Source organism: Saimiri boliviensis, chromosome 6 (genome assembly GCF_048565385.1).
Source record: "Saimiri boliviensis isolate mSaiBol1 chromosome 6, mSaiBol1.pri, whole genome shotgun sequence".
Classification (NCBI taxonomy): domain Eukaryota; kingdom Metazoa; phylum Chordata; class Mammalia; order Primates; family Cebidae; genus Saimiri; species Saimiri boliviensis.
This window is the reverse complement of record NC_133454.1, coordinates 117,511,800-117,525,797: the sequence shown is the minus strand read 5'-3', so window position 1 is coordinate 117,525,797 and position 13,998 is coordinate 117,511,800. Positions and strand designations below refer to the sequence as shown.

Sequence of the window (13,998 nt, the reverse complement as noted above, 5' to 3'; positions counted from 1 at the left end):
TATGTTTGAAACATCTTAGTTTTAAGAACCAAGAACGGGATGCCCTTGGGGAAAGAGGATCTAGGATCCAGTTGGTGCAGCTCATGGCTTGTCCCTATGTGTACAGTTCTCAAATTATTCTTTTTATTTTTAAAAAGTTATTTTTTAAATAGATAATATAGGCATGTGGCTTAAAAGTAAACTTCAAAAGGCACAAAAGGATTTGTCTCATTTCAAATTAAAAAATACTGTATCAGCATCAAATAAACATTTCTTTGTTTGAATATCATTTAAAAAAAAAACACACAAAAGATCTTAATTTTTTCTTCAAGGAACAAAGAGCTATACCAAATTTTGAAAGACTGCTTCCATATTCTATCCCAAAAGAAGTCCGAAGTCTTAAATCTACCATTAAAGACCTTAGATAATTCTAAACCACTTGGCAAAAGAGAAAGAACCAGAAACTCTGGATTCAAGTGGTTACCTCTGACACTTACGTAAGCCACTTTAACTTCTGGTTTGAGTAAGAGCGAGTAGCATAAGGCCTTTAAAAGAACTAAAAAGTGAAACATTCCCACAAGTAAACATGTGTCACTGACGACTTAGGAAAGAAGAATGGCATTAAAAAACATAATGTCTCCCAGATCCCAAACAATAAAGGTACATTTAAAACAAAATAAAACAAAACAAAAAACCCCTTTTTTTTTGGAGACAGAGTTGTGCTGTCACTCAGGCTGGAGCGCAGTGATGCAATTTCAATTCAACCTCCGCCTCCCAGGTTCAAGCCATTCTCCTGCCTCAGCCTCCCAAGTAGACCGAACTACAGGTACCCGCCACCATACTCAGCTAATGTTTATAGATCTTTTAGTAGAGATGAGGTTTTGCTATGTTGGCCAGGCTGGTCTCTAACTCCTGATCCCAAGTGATCTGCCCACCTCGGCCTCCCAAAGTGCTGGAATTACAGGTGTGAGCCACTGCACCCAGCCAAAAAATTTTTTAATTAAAAAAAAAAAAAAAAAAAGACATACTCTCAGGCTGGCCACAGTGACTCACACCTGTAATTACAGCAGTTTGGGAGGCCGAGGAAAGAAGATCACTTGAGCCCAGGAGTTCAAGACCAGCTGAGCAACATATAGAGACCATGTCTCTACAAAAAACACAAAAATTAGCCAGGTGTGGTGGGCCATACCTGTGGTCCTGGCTACTCAGGAGGCTGAGGTGGGAGGATCACTTGAGCCTGGAAGGTCGAGGCTATAGTAAGCCATGATCATGCCACTGCACTCCAGCCTGGATGACAAAGCAAGGCTCTATCTCAAAAAACTCTCAAGACAACCACAAACATCTCACACCATCTATACATGATGAAGTAATAAGTATCAACCAGTTGTTTACACAGTTTCAAAATTTTGGGTAATCTCTGATTGCCTGGATTATTTCCCATGCAAGATGATACAGTTACCTGACCAAAGGAGTAGGAGATGGGAAGAAAAAGTTTCTTGATTGAGGTCATCTCCCAAGGATATTAAGTAACAGGATGACAACGAGGTAAGCATAATTAAAGGGAAGAACAAAGGGTAACCAGGTCAAGAGCCAGGGCTAAAAACTCCAAAGAGAGAGGAAGACAGGGAAAGAGAGAGGGGGAGGAGAGAGGGGAGAGAAAGGGAGGTGGGGGAAGGAGAGAGAGAGACAGAGACAGAGACAGACAAAGACTGACTTTCACTGAGGGACAGACCAGCTAAACCAGAAATCTTAAAAGGGAAAGTAAGAGTGGGTGATTCAAGACACAGGTAATCAATCTCAAGACACAGGTACTCAATCAAATATCCTTTTCTTTCCTATATGGGGTTGCCATAGAACATCAAATCACTAAATAGTTGGTGCTTCTTCAATTCCATCAAAGCCAACTATGTAAAGTGGCTCAGGCTGTGCTTTAATAACCTCTAATGCCTAAACAAACATGGAAAGGGAAAATGGAGACATCAGTTATTATCAGGGAAAATCATCTCTCTCAGTGTTCAAGACAGAAAGTATGGATATGGTGACCTATAAAGGGGTCCTCAAAGCCATGAAATCAACAATCAGGACTTGGGGAAGCAGGAGCTTTTTGGTTAAATGAGCAAAAGGAGAAGCAGCAGACAAGTGGGGCAAGCCTATTTAGTCAAAAGCACATAAACCAAACCAATAAATGTTGTCCTCAAAAGAAAACTGTACAGGTCTAGGTTGTCACTTCTGCTCATAGAAAACTGACTAGGTAGATAAGAAAATGGAGAAATATACAGTATTTCTCTGGGAAAGAAAAATCTGAGGGCCGGGCATGACGGCTCATGCCTGCAATCTCAGCATTTTGGGAGGCTAAAGCAGGCAGACTGCTTGAGCTCACAAGTTTGAGACCCTGTCTCTACAGAAAAATATAAAAATTAGCTGAGTGTGATTGTGCATGCCTGTAGTCCCAGCTACTTGGGAAGCTGAGGTGGGAGGATGGCTTGAGCATGGGAGGCAGAGGCTGCACTGAGCTGAGACAGTCACACCGCATAGAGACAGACTTTGTATCCCAAAAAAAAAAAAAAAAGAAAGAAAAAAAATTTTGATCTCACTTCCCAAAAACACATAAGCTTATTCTAAGTAGCTGCCTTATTATTAACGTTCTCTATGACTAGGGTAATCAACCTATGCAAAATCTGCTACTCTGCAAAATATCTGCTAACTATACATTCATGGAGATTCCATAATGGGAGAAATATGGAGGCTGAGTCAGGTGCTACCTCAAGTTACAAGAAAGACACAAAAATCTGGTAATAGCTGTTGTCTCTGGGGCTTGAAGTGAAAAGGAGACAATTTTTCTTTGTACAATATAATACACAACAAGATCCTACATTACAAAACACATTCCTATTGGACCTCTCTGGACAGGTCTCTTACTTTTCCTTCCCTCCCCTCAGTCTCTCTTGTCACAGGCAGTAATCAGCCTCAGGGCCTTTCCACTTCCTACTCCTCATAGCTACATGACTATATCCTTCATTTCTTTTGGTATCTCTCAAACATACCTTACACATGAGACTCCCTGACTGCTCTATATAAAACAACCTCACTCACGCTGGGACTTCTTATCCTCCATACTACTTATCCTGCTTTATATTTTTTTTCTCAATAACATTATCACATTCTGACACACTGCATATTTACTTGCTTATCATTTGTCTCTCACGACCAGAATGCAAGCTCTTTGAGAACAGCTGGCCGGGCGCAGTAGCTCACGCCTGTAATCCCAGCACTCTGGGAGGCTGAGTCGGGTGGATCACCTGAGGTCAGGAGTTTGAGACCAGCCTAACCAACATGGTGAAAACCCATCTGTAAAAAAATTAAAAATTAAAAAAAAAAAAAGAGAGAGAGAACAAACAGTAGATCTATTTTGTTTACTGTTGTACTTCAGTGTATGGCATACAGCAAACTCTCAAATTTCTTTTGAACGGAGGTATTTTACTTCCTTCTTCAATGAATACAAAAAGTTAAATTTTAGAAAAAAATAAATCAACTTTGTTTTCTTTTTCTATATTTCTTTTTTTTTTTTTTTTTTTTCAACTGTGATCTTAGGCCTACGAAGAGGCCTAGGTAGCCTTACCTGCCTACTTGGCTGACCTTCGGCACGGTAGACATCCAAGAAACCAACTGTGCCCCAGTTAACAAAGTAGTCAATGGACAGCAGAGCAGCAAAGAGGTTATAGAACTTCCCCCATTCCAACAAAGAAGCAGGAAAGAAATCAGATTGGCGTCAATTTCTCTTTTAAAATAGACTATTTTAAAAGTGTACTGAATATACACCAGCTACTTTATTTCAATGAGATTTACTTCACTTGCAATGAAATGAGAACTGCAGGTGCTTTGATAAAGGTATTGAGAAGTTGACCTAGTTTCTATAACAATGTCTTATGTCCCCAACCATTAGAATATATTTTAGTTTCTTAAAATATGAACTTCCTAAAACAAAATATTTCCCCCCCCCAAAGATACCTCCTAATATGCTACTGCACTGCACAATAGAACAACATGAAAAGCAGATCTAAAACTAATAATTTACTCTGAAGAAAGTAAATTTCTTTTGCTCTACTGTCAACTGAACCAAAATGAGTAATTAAGAAATGTGGATGAAATCTGAAAATAAAAAAAAAAAATCTGAGGCTGGATGTGGTGGCTCATGCCTGTAACCCCACCACTTTGGGAGGCTAAGGTGGGTGGATCATGAGGTCAACAGATTGAGACCATCCTGGCCAATATAGTGGAACCCCATCTCTACTAAAAATACAAAACTTAGCTGGGCATGGTGACACACACCTGTAGTCCCAGAACTTTGGGATGCCGAGGCAGGAGGATCACCTGAAGTCAGGAGTTCAAGACCAGCCTAACCAACATGGAGAAACCCCGTCTCTACTAAAACTACAAAATTAGCTGGGCATGGTGCTCAGGAGGCTGAGGCAGGAGAATCGCTTGAACCCAGGAGGTGAAGGATGTGGTAAGTGAGATCGTGCCATTGTACTCCAGCCTGGGCAACAAGAGCAAAATTCCATCTCAAAAAAAACAAAAACAAAAACAATCTGAATCACTACAAGAGGTCAGTTTTCTTGGATTGCAATTGCATTCCTAAACTAGATCTAACTAAAATAACCAGGAAGTGGTATCCTAATACTTGTACCTTTAGCACATGGGTAATTTATTCTAGAATAAGAATCAGAAACACTTCTTTTATTAACTGTGAGGCAAAGCAATGCCCATGAGGACCTAAGGGAAAACCTAAGGGGAAAAAAGGGAAACCCAGCCTAAAAGGAGGAAAAAAAAAAAAATAGGGGAGGCAAGAGGAGGCAGAGAGAGGCAACAAAGACTCCACAGAGAACAGGAAAGCAAAAGAAAAGGAGAAAATGCAGGAGAATTGGTGGAAGAAATTGCAGGTTAAAAAAAAAATGTGGGGAACTGAGTGAGGTATTTATGGTAGGAGGCTACAGAGTCCTAACAGAAATTAGCTTAAATAGTTAGGCAAGGTGGTGTGTGCCTGTAGTTCCAGCTACTCCAGAAGCTGAGGTGAGAGGATCACGTCAGCCCAGGAGTTGGAGACAGGGCAACATACCAAGACCCTGTCTCATTTTTAAAAGAAAAATGTAAAAAATATATATATTGAAAGAAATTGGCTTAAGTACTATTTAGAACACCAGTTTCATGGGTTCTTCGGTATGAAGAAAAGGGAGAAAAAAAGAAGGAAAAATCCTAGGCTGGAAGAAACCTACAAATTTCTAGACAAGGTTACATCTAACACATAGGTATTTCTCACAGACCACAGCTTGGCTTTTCGACATATAAAAGCTGACTCCTGGGGCGTAGTCTCGGCTCATCGCAGCCTCGACCTATGAGGCTCAATAGAAAAAAAAAAAAAAAAAAAAAAGCTGACTCCTGAGGGCCCAGCATGGTAGTTCACGCCTGTAATCCCAACACTTTGGGAGGCCGAGGTAGGCAGATCACAAGGTCAGGAGTTAGAGACCAGCTTGGCCAACATGGTGAAACCCTGTGTCTACTAAAAATACAAAAATTAGCCGGGTGTGGTGGCAAGCGCCTGTAATCCCAGCTACTTGGAGGCTGAGGCAGGAAAATCACTTTAACCTGGGAGGTGGAGGTTGCAGTGAGCCGAGATCACACCACTGCACCCCAGCCTAGGTGACAGAGTAAGACTCTGCCTCAAAAAAAAAAAAAAAAAAAAAAATGCTGACTCCTTTTTTTTTTTTTTTTTTTTTTTGAGACGGAGTTTCGCTCTCGTTACCCAGGCTGGAGTGCAATGGCGCGATCTCGGCTCACCGCAACCTCCGCCTCCTGGGCTCAGGCAATTCTCCTGCCTCAGCCTCCTAAGAAGCTGAGATTACAGGCACGCACCACCATGCCCAGCTAGTTTTTTGTATTTTTAGTAGAGACGGGGTTTCACTCTGTTGACCAGGATGGTCTTGACCTCGTGATCCACCCGCCTCGGCCTCCCAAAGTGCTGGGATTACAGGCTGAGCCACCGCGCCCGGCCGCTGACTCCTTTCTTAGAAGCATAGTTCTCACAGAAAACAGTCACGATCTCAAATCACAGTTTTGCAAATGTCCATAAATAGGGATGCAAATACAAAATGATGTCCACTAATCATTCTATTAATCTTCCTCCTATTAACACTTCACTTTACTAAAATTATCCATTCTCATACTACTGTTGTTTTGAACTCCACTCACACAACTCTCCAATATTGCCTACTAAAAATAATTTTTCTCCCATTTATAAAAATTTGGCCAGGCTCGGTGGCTCATGCTTGTAATCCAAGCACTTTGGGAGGCTGAGGTGGGCAGATCACAAGGTCAGGAGTTCGAGACCAGCCTGACCAACACGGTGAAACCCAATCTCTACTAAAAATACAAAAATTAGCCAGGTGTGGTGGTGTGCATCTGTAATCCCAGCTACTCAGAGGGCTGAGGCAGAAGAATTGCTTGAACCCAGAAGGTGGAGGTTGCAGTGAGCCGAGATCATGCCATTGCACTCCAGCCTAGGCGACAAGAGCAAGACTCCATCTTGAGAAAAAAAAATTTTTTTTAAGTTAGCTTTACCCACTCAGGAAGCTCATATATTCTGTAATGCAAGCATCTACATCTACCACAGATTCTCAGGTTTTAAGAGACCCTCAAAGGCCAGCACAGTGGCTTACACTTGTAATCCCAGTACCAAGGCGAATCACAAGATCAAGAGATCAAGACCATCCTGGCCAGGCATGGTGAAACCCCATCTCTACTAAAAATACAAAAATTAGCTGGGCATAGTGGCACACACCTGTAGTCCCAGCTACTCAAGAGGCTGAGGCAGGAGAATCGCTTAAACCGGGGAGGTAGGGGTTGCTGCCTGGCAACAGAGCGAGACACAGTCTCAAAAAAAAAAAGAGAGAGAGAGAGAGAGACCTTCAAGGGCATTTAGTTCAACGGACAAATGAAATCTGAATTCTTTAAAGCATCCATCCTAACAGCAAACACAAAGTATTACTATGAACTGTGCATTACTCTATATTAAATAACTTCAAGCATCACGACAATCCTATAAGATGGTTAATATTATACCCATTTTACAGACAAGGAAGCCAAGGCAGAAAGAGATTAAGCAATTTGTCCTAGGTTACGTGGTTCCTGCATGGCAAATTGGCTCCACCATCCATGCTCTTAATCATTATGTTATGCTGCCTTGCCCCCTCACCATAGTATGGAAGTCTCAGATTGGAAATCCCTTTTTGGTTAGCATATTGACCAAAAAACATAGACAAAAGCATTTGTGGCAACATGTTAACAAATGATATCTAGGCAAATGAAGGGATATAGGAGTGCTAAAGCAACTTTCCCACAAGTTTGAAATAAAAAGTTGAAAAATGCTTTTGTCATCACATCATGGGACAGGTTTTCTGAAAGTCATGACCAAATTACCTATTGCTGAGCAGCAAAGAAGTAAATTCTTTGACTCCTTATAATGCCCCCAATATATGCCTGATCTAAGTTGCCTACACTACCTACACCAATCAAACCGAAGGGCCCGCTGGAGACAAAGTGACCCTAAAAACAGGGAACACTATCCCTGAATAGAATGGTAAATTCAGGCCCTATTCTCAGTGCTTAATATTTAATAATCAATAACATGCAATTCCAAGTAGAATTAGGGAAAAAAATTACTTCCGAAAAATACATTAAACAATTAAATACAAGTCAATCCATACCTCAATTTCCCCTTTATTAGTTCTAACCAGAACAGTTGTTCTTGCCTTCTTACAATCTCCCTGCCAAGCTACATCAATGCTCTACTGGAAACCTTGGAGGCAGCTGCATAGTTTAGGCAGAACAATCCCTACTTCAGCTTTGTGTGGCATTTAACCCTTCTCTGAGGGAAGAGAACATGAAAGAATATTTGCAGTTATTCACATCCTTATTACCTATAGTTCACTCCTCAGGCAAGTACCTTGTTAGTATCTTTTAAATTGCCCAAGAAGGCTGGGTGCAGTGGCTCACACCTATAATCTCAACACTTCGGGAGGCCGAGGCCGACAAACCACCTGAGGTCGCGAGTTTGAGACCAGCCTTACCAACAAGAGAACCCCATCTCTACTAAAAATACAAAATTAGCCAGGCATAATGGCACATGCCTGTAATCCCAGCTACTCGGGAGGCTGAGGCAGAAGAATTGCTTGAACCCAGGAGGCGGAGGTTGCAGTTAGCCAAGATCATGCCATTGCACTTCAGACTGGGCAATGAGAGCGAAACTGCATCTCAAAAAAAAAAAAAAAAAAAAAAAAAATTACCCAAGAAAACTGATTTCTGCTCTTAAACTCATAAGCTTCCCAATACATTAACAAAATCTAAAGTTTTGTGGCTAAAGCAGTGACTTACAAACATTGATATCCAAACATACTTTCTTTGAAACACTGATATCCAAAATTATCGTCCCAAGCTCTTAATGTTTTCATTTTTATTTTTATTTGTTTATTTATTTATTTATTTTTCGAGACAGAGTTTTGCTTTTGTTACCCAGGCTGGAGTGCAATGGCGCGGTCTCGGCTCACCGCAACCTTCGCCTCCTGGGTTCAGGCAATTCTCCTGCCTCAGCCTCCTGAGTAGCTGGGATTACAGGCACATGCCACCATGCCCAGCTAATTTTTTGTATTTTTAGTAGAGACGGGGTTTCACCATGTTGACCAGGATGGTCTCGATCTCTTGACCTCGTGATCCACCCATCTCGGCCTCCCAAAGTGCTGGGATTACAGGCATGAGCCACCGCACCCGGCTCATTTTTATTTTTATCTTGAGACAGTTTTGCTCTTGTTGCCCAGGCTGGAGTACAATGGCACGATCTTGGCTCACCACAACTTCCACCTCCCGGGTTCAAGCGATTCTCCTGCCTCAGTCTCCAGAGTAGCTGGGACTACAGGCGCCCGCCACCATGCCTGGACAATTTTTATATTTTTTGTAGAGATGGGGTTTTACTATGTTGGCCAGGCTGGTCTTGAGCTCCTGACCATGTGATCCACCTGTCTTGGCCTCCCAAAGTGCTGGGATTACAGGTGTGAGCCACCACGCCCAACCCAACTTTTATTAACAAGCATAGAAACCACTCACCTCCAACAAGGGCTGAAAGCAGTACTTTCCTGCTGATGGCTTAATATACTGTGTCCCCTAAAAAATGGCTACATTTAAGGTTTTCAGTGGTTGAAGTTCATTATGAAATGAACTGACCAGGATGCATATGATTTTTTTTTTTTTTTTTGAAACAGGATCAGGCAAGGCGCAGTTGCTCAAGCCTGTAATCCCAGCACTTTGGGAGGCTGAGGTGGGCGGATCACCTGAGGTTGTGAGTTCGAGACCAGACTGACCAACCTGGAGAAACCCCGTCTCTAAAAAAAAAAAAGAGAGAGAGAGACAGGATCTGGCTCTGCAGCCCAGTCTGGCAGGCAGTGGCGTGATCTTGGCTAGCTGCAACCTGTCTCCCACGCCCAAGCTGTCCTCCCATCTCAGTCTCCCCAGTAGCTGGGACTACAGGCACAAGCCACCATGCCTGGCTAATTTTTGTAGTTTTTTGTAACACGAGGCTTCACCATGTTGCCTAGTGATCTACGCACCTGGACCTCCCAAAGTGCTGGGATTACAGGCATGAGCCACCGCACCAGGCCAGATCCTTACTTTTTATACTATTCTTTGTACATCTTGCCAAGAAAGGAACAGGATTAAATAAAAGCTAAAATTTTAAATCCTCCATTATCTCCAGAAACTTTGCTGAAAAATGTAAAGGAGGGCCAGGCATGGTGGGGCACACCTATAATCCCAGCATTTTGGGAGGCCAAGGTAGGAGGATGGCTTGAGCCCAGGACCTTGAGACTAGCCTGGACTATACAGAGAGACCCCATTGCCACAAAAATATACAAAATTTAGCCAGGCATAGTGGTGGACACCCGTAGTCCTAGCTACTCAGAAGACTGAGATGGGGGCACCACTTGAGCCCAGAAGTTTGAGGCTGCAAGTGAGCCATGATTTCACCACTGCATTCCAGCCTGGATGACAAAGCAAGACCCTGTCTCAGAAAAGAAAAATAACTTAAGGGAGGAGATGCATAAAAGGTTGGAACTATAGACTACAGTAAAAGTTGCAATAGTGCACTGCAATTTGATTAATCTATGTTGTTTTGCTTCCTTTCAAGCCTTCCCCACAAATCAGTCCCTCACCGATTCTCATCAAGTGCCTTACTTAACCAAGGCTTACTGAGCACCTGTGTATGTACCAGACACTAAGACAGGTGCTAAAAAGATACAGCAATAAGACAGTACCTACACTCAAGCTGCTGCTCATAGTCTAGAGGGAAAAACAAGAATATCTGAACTACCTCCTACAAGCCTGTCCCTGCAAGTTGATATCATTTCAAACCTCATATCTAAAAATTCTCTGGAAGAAGAAATCTTGCTGATAATCAAACAATGTGTGACACAATTCCAGGAAGTTTAAGAAATTAGGACAGCAATGGTGGGCATACAGAAAGATTCCCGTTCTAAAGATTAAAATAATATCCATTCTAGCACATCCACCTCCCCATGGGCTCTAAGGAAAATAGATCTTTTATATACATTATCCCTACAGGAGTGGTGAGGAGTTGGAGGGGGTTAGAAATTTAAGTGAGTACTGCTCCCATGCCAAGATGAAGCACCACTCCACTTGCCTGCAGCAAGGGTTCATTTTAGTTCCAGCTGTTGTTTCCATTCTCTCTGGAGAACGGCAGTATATTAGTGGTTAAGTCCATGGACTTTGTAGTTTGTCAGACCAGGGTTAATTCTGGCCTCAACCATTTACAGGCAGTGAGATTTTCAGCAAACCTCAGCTTGAGGCTCAAATTCCTTAAAAACCAAAATAAAACAAAACAAAAAAAATGGTTGTGGGAAATTAATAGCTTACACAAAATGCTCAGTATACACTAAAATTTAAAAAAAATAAAAATAAAAAAACAATATGTGAGAGGAGTAGGGGGGAATGAGGGCCTTGTCAGTTACTAACAGGGTACCAAGAGGTACCAAAATAGAAGGCGATAAATAATACAAAGCTAATCATTTTGTTATTCCAACTGATAGTGATCTATGCTTAATTTATTTGCATCCATCCTATCTCATCCATCCCAGAAGAGCAACTACTTCATAATCTAAAGCTGGACTGTAATTACTTGGTGCTTTTCTTTTTGTTAATACCTCCAATAGTCTCAGTTTTAACCTAGCTGAGACAACATGTTGGAGCTTCTCTGACTGTCCATACTACAACACTAGAACTCCAACCACCTAGAAGAGAACCGCCCCCCGACTCCCCAATCTGGAACACAGACCACTACCTTACTCACATAACAAAGAAACCAACCATACATAGGAGGGAAACAAGGAAAGAAAAATCTGAACAGCTCAAACTTACCTGATATTATTTTTTACCCCAAAACGAGGAGCAAAACAAAAAAATTTTTAAATAAAACATTTACTTATCTGCATCCCTTATTATAATTCCTGAAAGAACCAGTGGAGGTGAGGTAAAAGACAAATCTTCCATCTTATCATCCCAAAGGCTCTGTACTACACACCCGTCAAAACAACACCTTAGTTGTGGAAATCGTCCTGGACACTAGGTTAACTAGGATGCTCACTTCAGCTACACAAAGCCCAGTATTTAAAGCTGGACCCAAATCACCACCACTCAGTCATCCAGAACCTATTTTCAACTGCCTTTGTACTCCTCCTTCAGATTCCCTCATTCCCTCCCCCTAAAGGTTGAGTGGGAAACAGACACTCTGGCAGCAACATGACCAACACTCTCAATATCCAAGAAACCTCCCCAGGCTGAAATCAAGGCAGAGAGAACATTCGAAAGAAAATTTGAAAAATATTAAACAAGAACTACAGCCCAACAGAGCATACACACTGTATTTTTTTCTTTTTAACTGTACTTGTTGTAATTAAGAGATCCAGACATCAAAAATTTCCTGCAGCCTTCGCCTAGATTATATTTAAAGGAGGAACAAAGTTCGGTTTCCTCCTGAAGCCACAACTTCACAAAGATGAAATCATCTTTCAAGAAATACTGTCATTCTAGAAAAGAAATTCTAGTCTTAAAAAAAATTGGCGGGGTTGGGGGCGCAAAATAGGATTATTAAAGCCCATCTTGTTACAATTAGGACAGTATCTATTCTAGCTATAATATAATTTTCAGGTTGATTCACATTTTCAAAAACAGAATTACCCTAGCTTTAAGCTACTGATGAGTTGGCTATATAATTAACTAGAATCAGTACTTTTGCAAGAATATATTTGCAAAAACAAACCAAATCTTAAGATTAAATATAAGATATGAAAGCACAGTCATGGGCCTTCAGCTCTAAGAGATTTCAGATTTCATGGCAAATTAACTAAACAATAAACTCAACTTCAAAAAACAACTTTCAGGTTGATTTAAAAATAAAAACTTCCCTTTTGTTTTCTGAAATGTATTTTAAACACTAAAGTTTGTATAAATGGTTTTTCTAAACCTAATCTTATTCTACCCATGGCCCTTTCAGGTTGCAAAAAGCTGTAAATATTTTCAGGTGTGTTGCCACTTTACTCAGGTGAAATAAAACGCTTGATTAGAATTTCCTTATTGCTTTAAGTAAATAAATCAAACATTATCGTATTTGCAGATTTAACAAACAACATCTCCACAAATCTTTGCTTTCAAAGGCAGTTTTAAGAGATGGCAATTCAGTTAACATTGTTCCATTTGTTTTCTTTTATAAGGCAAAGCAGGGAGACTACATCTAACTGGAGAATGAGGCTCCCACCCACCGCACCTGGAAAAGTAAGAGGGATCCACCCAGGAACAGAAGGGCTGAAACCGATATGGGCCGTTCAAACTCTATGGGGGAAAAACAACACCATTTATGCTGCAAACCTCTCTGCAACTTTCCACTTCCACAAATACAATGATAAAAGAAAAAAAAAGTTTGAAACATGTTAAGAACCATCTGTATAACTAGGTTCTGACACGGACAAATTCCTTTCCCAACCCACATGCAACATGCCAAAAAAACAACTTTTGATTTGGGCTCTGAAAACAGAAATACGTTAGGATAATCCAGAAAAACAAAAAAACATAAAATCAAAGAACACACCAAAATATAAATTTTCAAACCTGCTCTTACCCATCGGGATCTATTCAGCTTCCTGTATTAGACAAGTTTGTTTCTAGGTCTTGTATATAATTTAAAAATTTAATGATAATACCAAAATATTCCCCCAAAGTATTGAAAGTAGAAAGAAAAATAATAATTGCTTAAAAGTTACTCATCAGCATAACAGACTCTTTCCCGTTTTCTAATTCCCTCTGGTTACCGTAAGACAAAAATGCGACTTGCTTATCTTCCTTTTCCCATCAGTACATACATTTTCTTTAAAAGCCACACACCTCAAATGTGGAGTTCTAAAAACCAGTCCTTTAAGAAAGAAACCCAAGGCTTCGCCAATGTGCTGAGAAAGACAAATCCAGCAAGGCAGTTGCTTTTTCACCACCTCTTCCTCCTTTCAGGATCTTTCCTGCTCTTCTTTCTCTCTCTCTCCCTCTCTTTTTTTTTTCTCCCTCAGATCCAACACCTAAAATGGAAGTTGCACCCAGCCAAAGGCAAGGGAGCCTGGGTGGTGACAAACTGATCTGGCAGCCCTACCCCCTTCGCTTTCCTAAGTGATGTCAGCCCCTGTGAGCTTCCAATAGGAGCCATGCATAAATCAGGGAGCTGTCCTTATCCAATAGGAAACTTTATTATAGAAAATTAAAAAAAAGAGAGAGGAGGAGAGAAAGACACAGGGGGAAGTTTATACATATATTTATATTTATATATTTATATTTAAAGTGGAGAGCCTGTACAATCTCTGAGGAATTACTGCAGAGCTGAGGGGGGCGGGGGGTAAGCAAGGGAGGCAAGGAACAAGGGCT

The 13,998-nt window shown here is 41.1% G+C and overlaps 1 protein-coding gene across 20 annotated transcripts in view; it reads right to left on the bottom strand.

The window, feature by feature from the left end:
* Positions 1-13,721, bottom strand: part of CTNND1 (catenin delta 1) — a 57,714-nt gene extending 43,993 nt beyond the window's left edge. For 18 of the 20 annotated variants that reach the window (XM_074401488.1, XM_010334810.3, XM_039471136.2 and 15 more), the window contains exon 1: positions 13,474-13,721. The gene's annotated coding sequence lies outside the window, so the exon portion shown is untranslated. Of the gene's footprint in view, positions 1-13,451 lie in introns of all 20 variants that reach the window. The other 2 variants (XM_074401494.1, XM_003920120.4) reach the window with 2 other exon arrangements.
* Between the last annotated feature and the right edge of the window lie 277 nt (positions 13,722-13,998).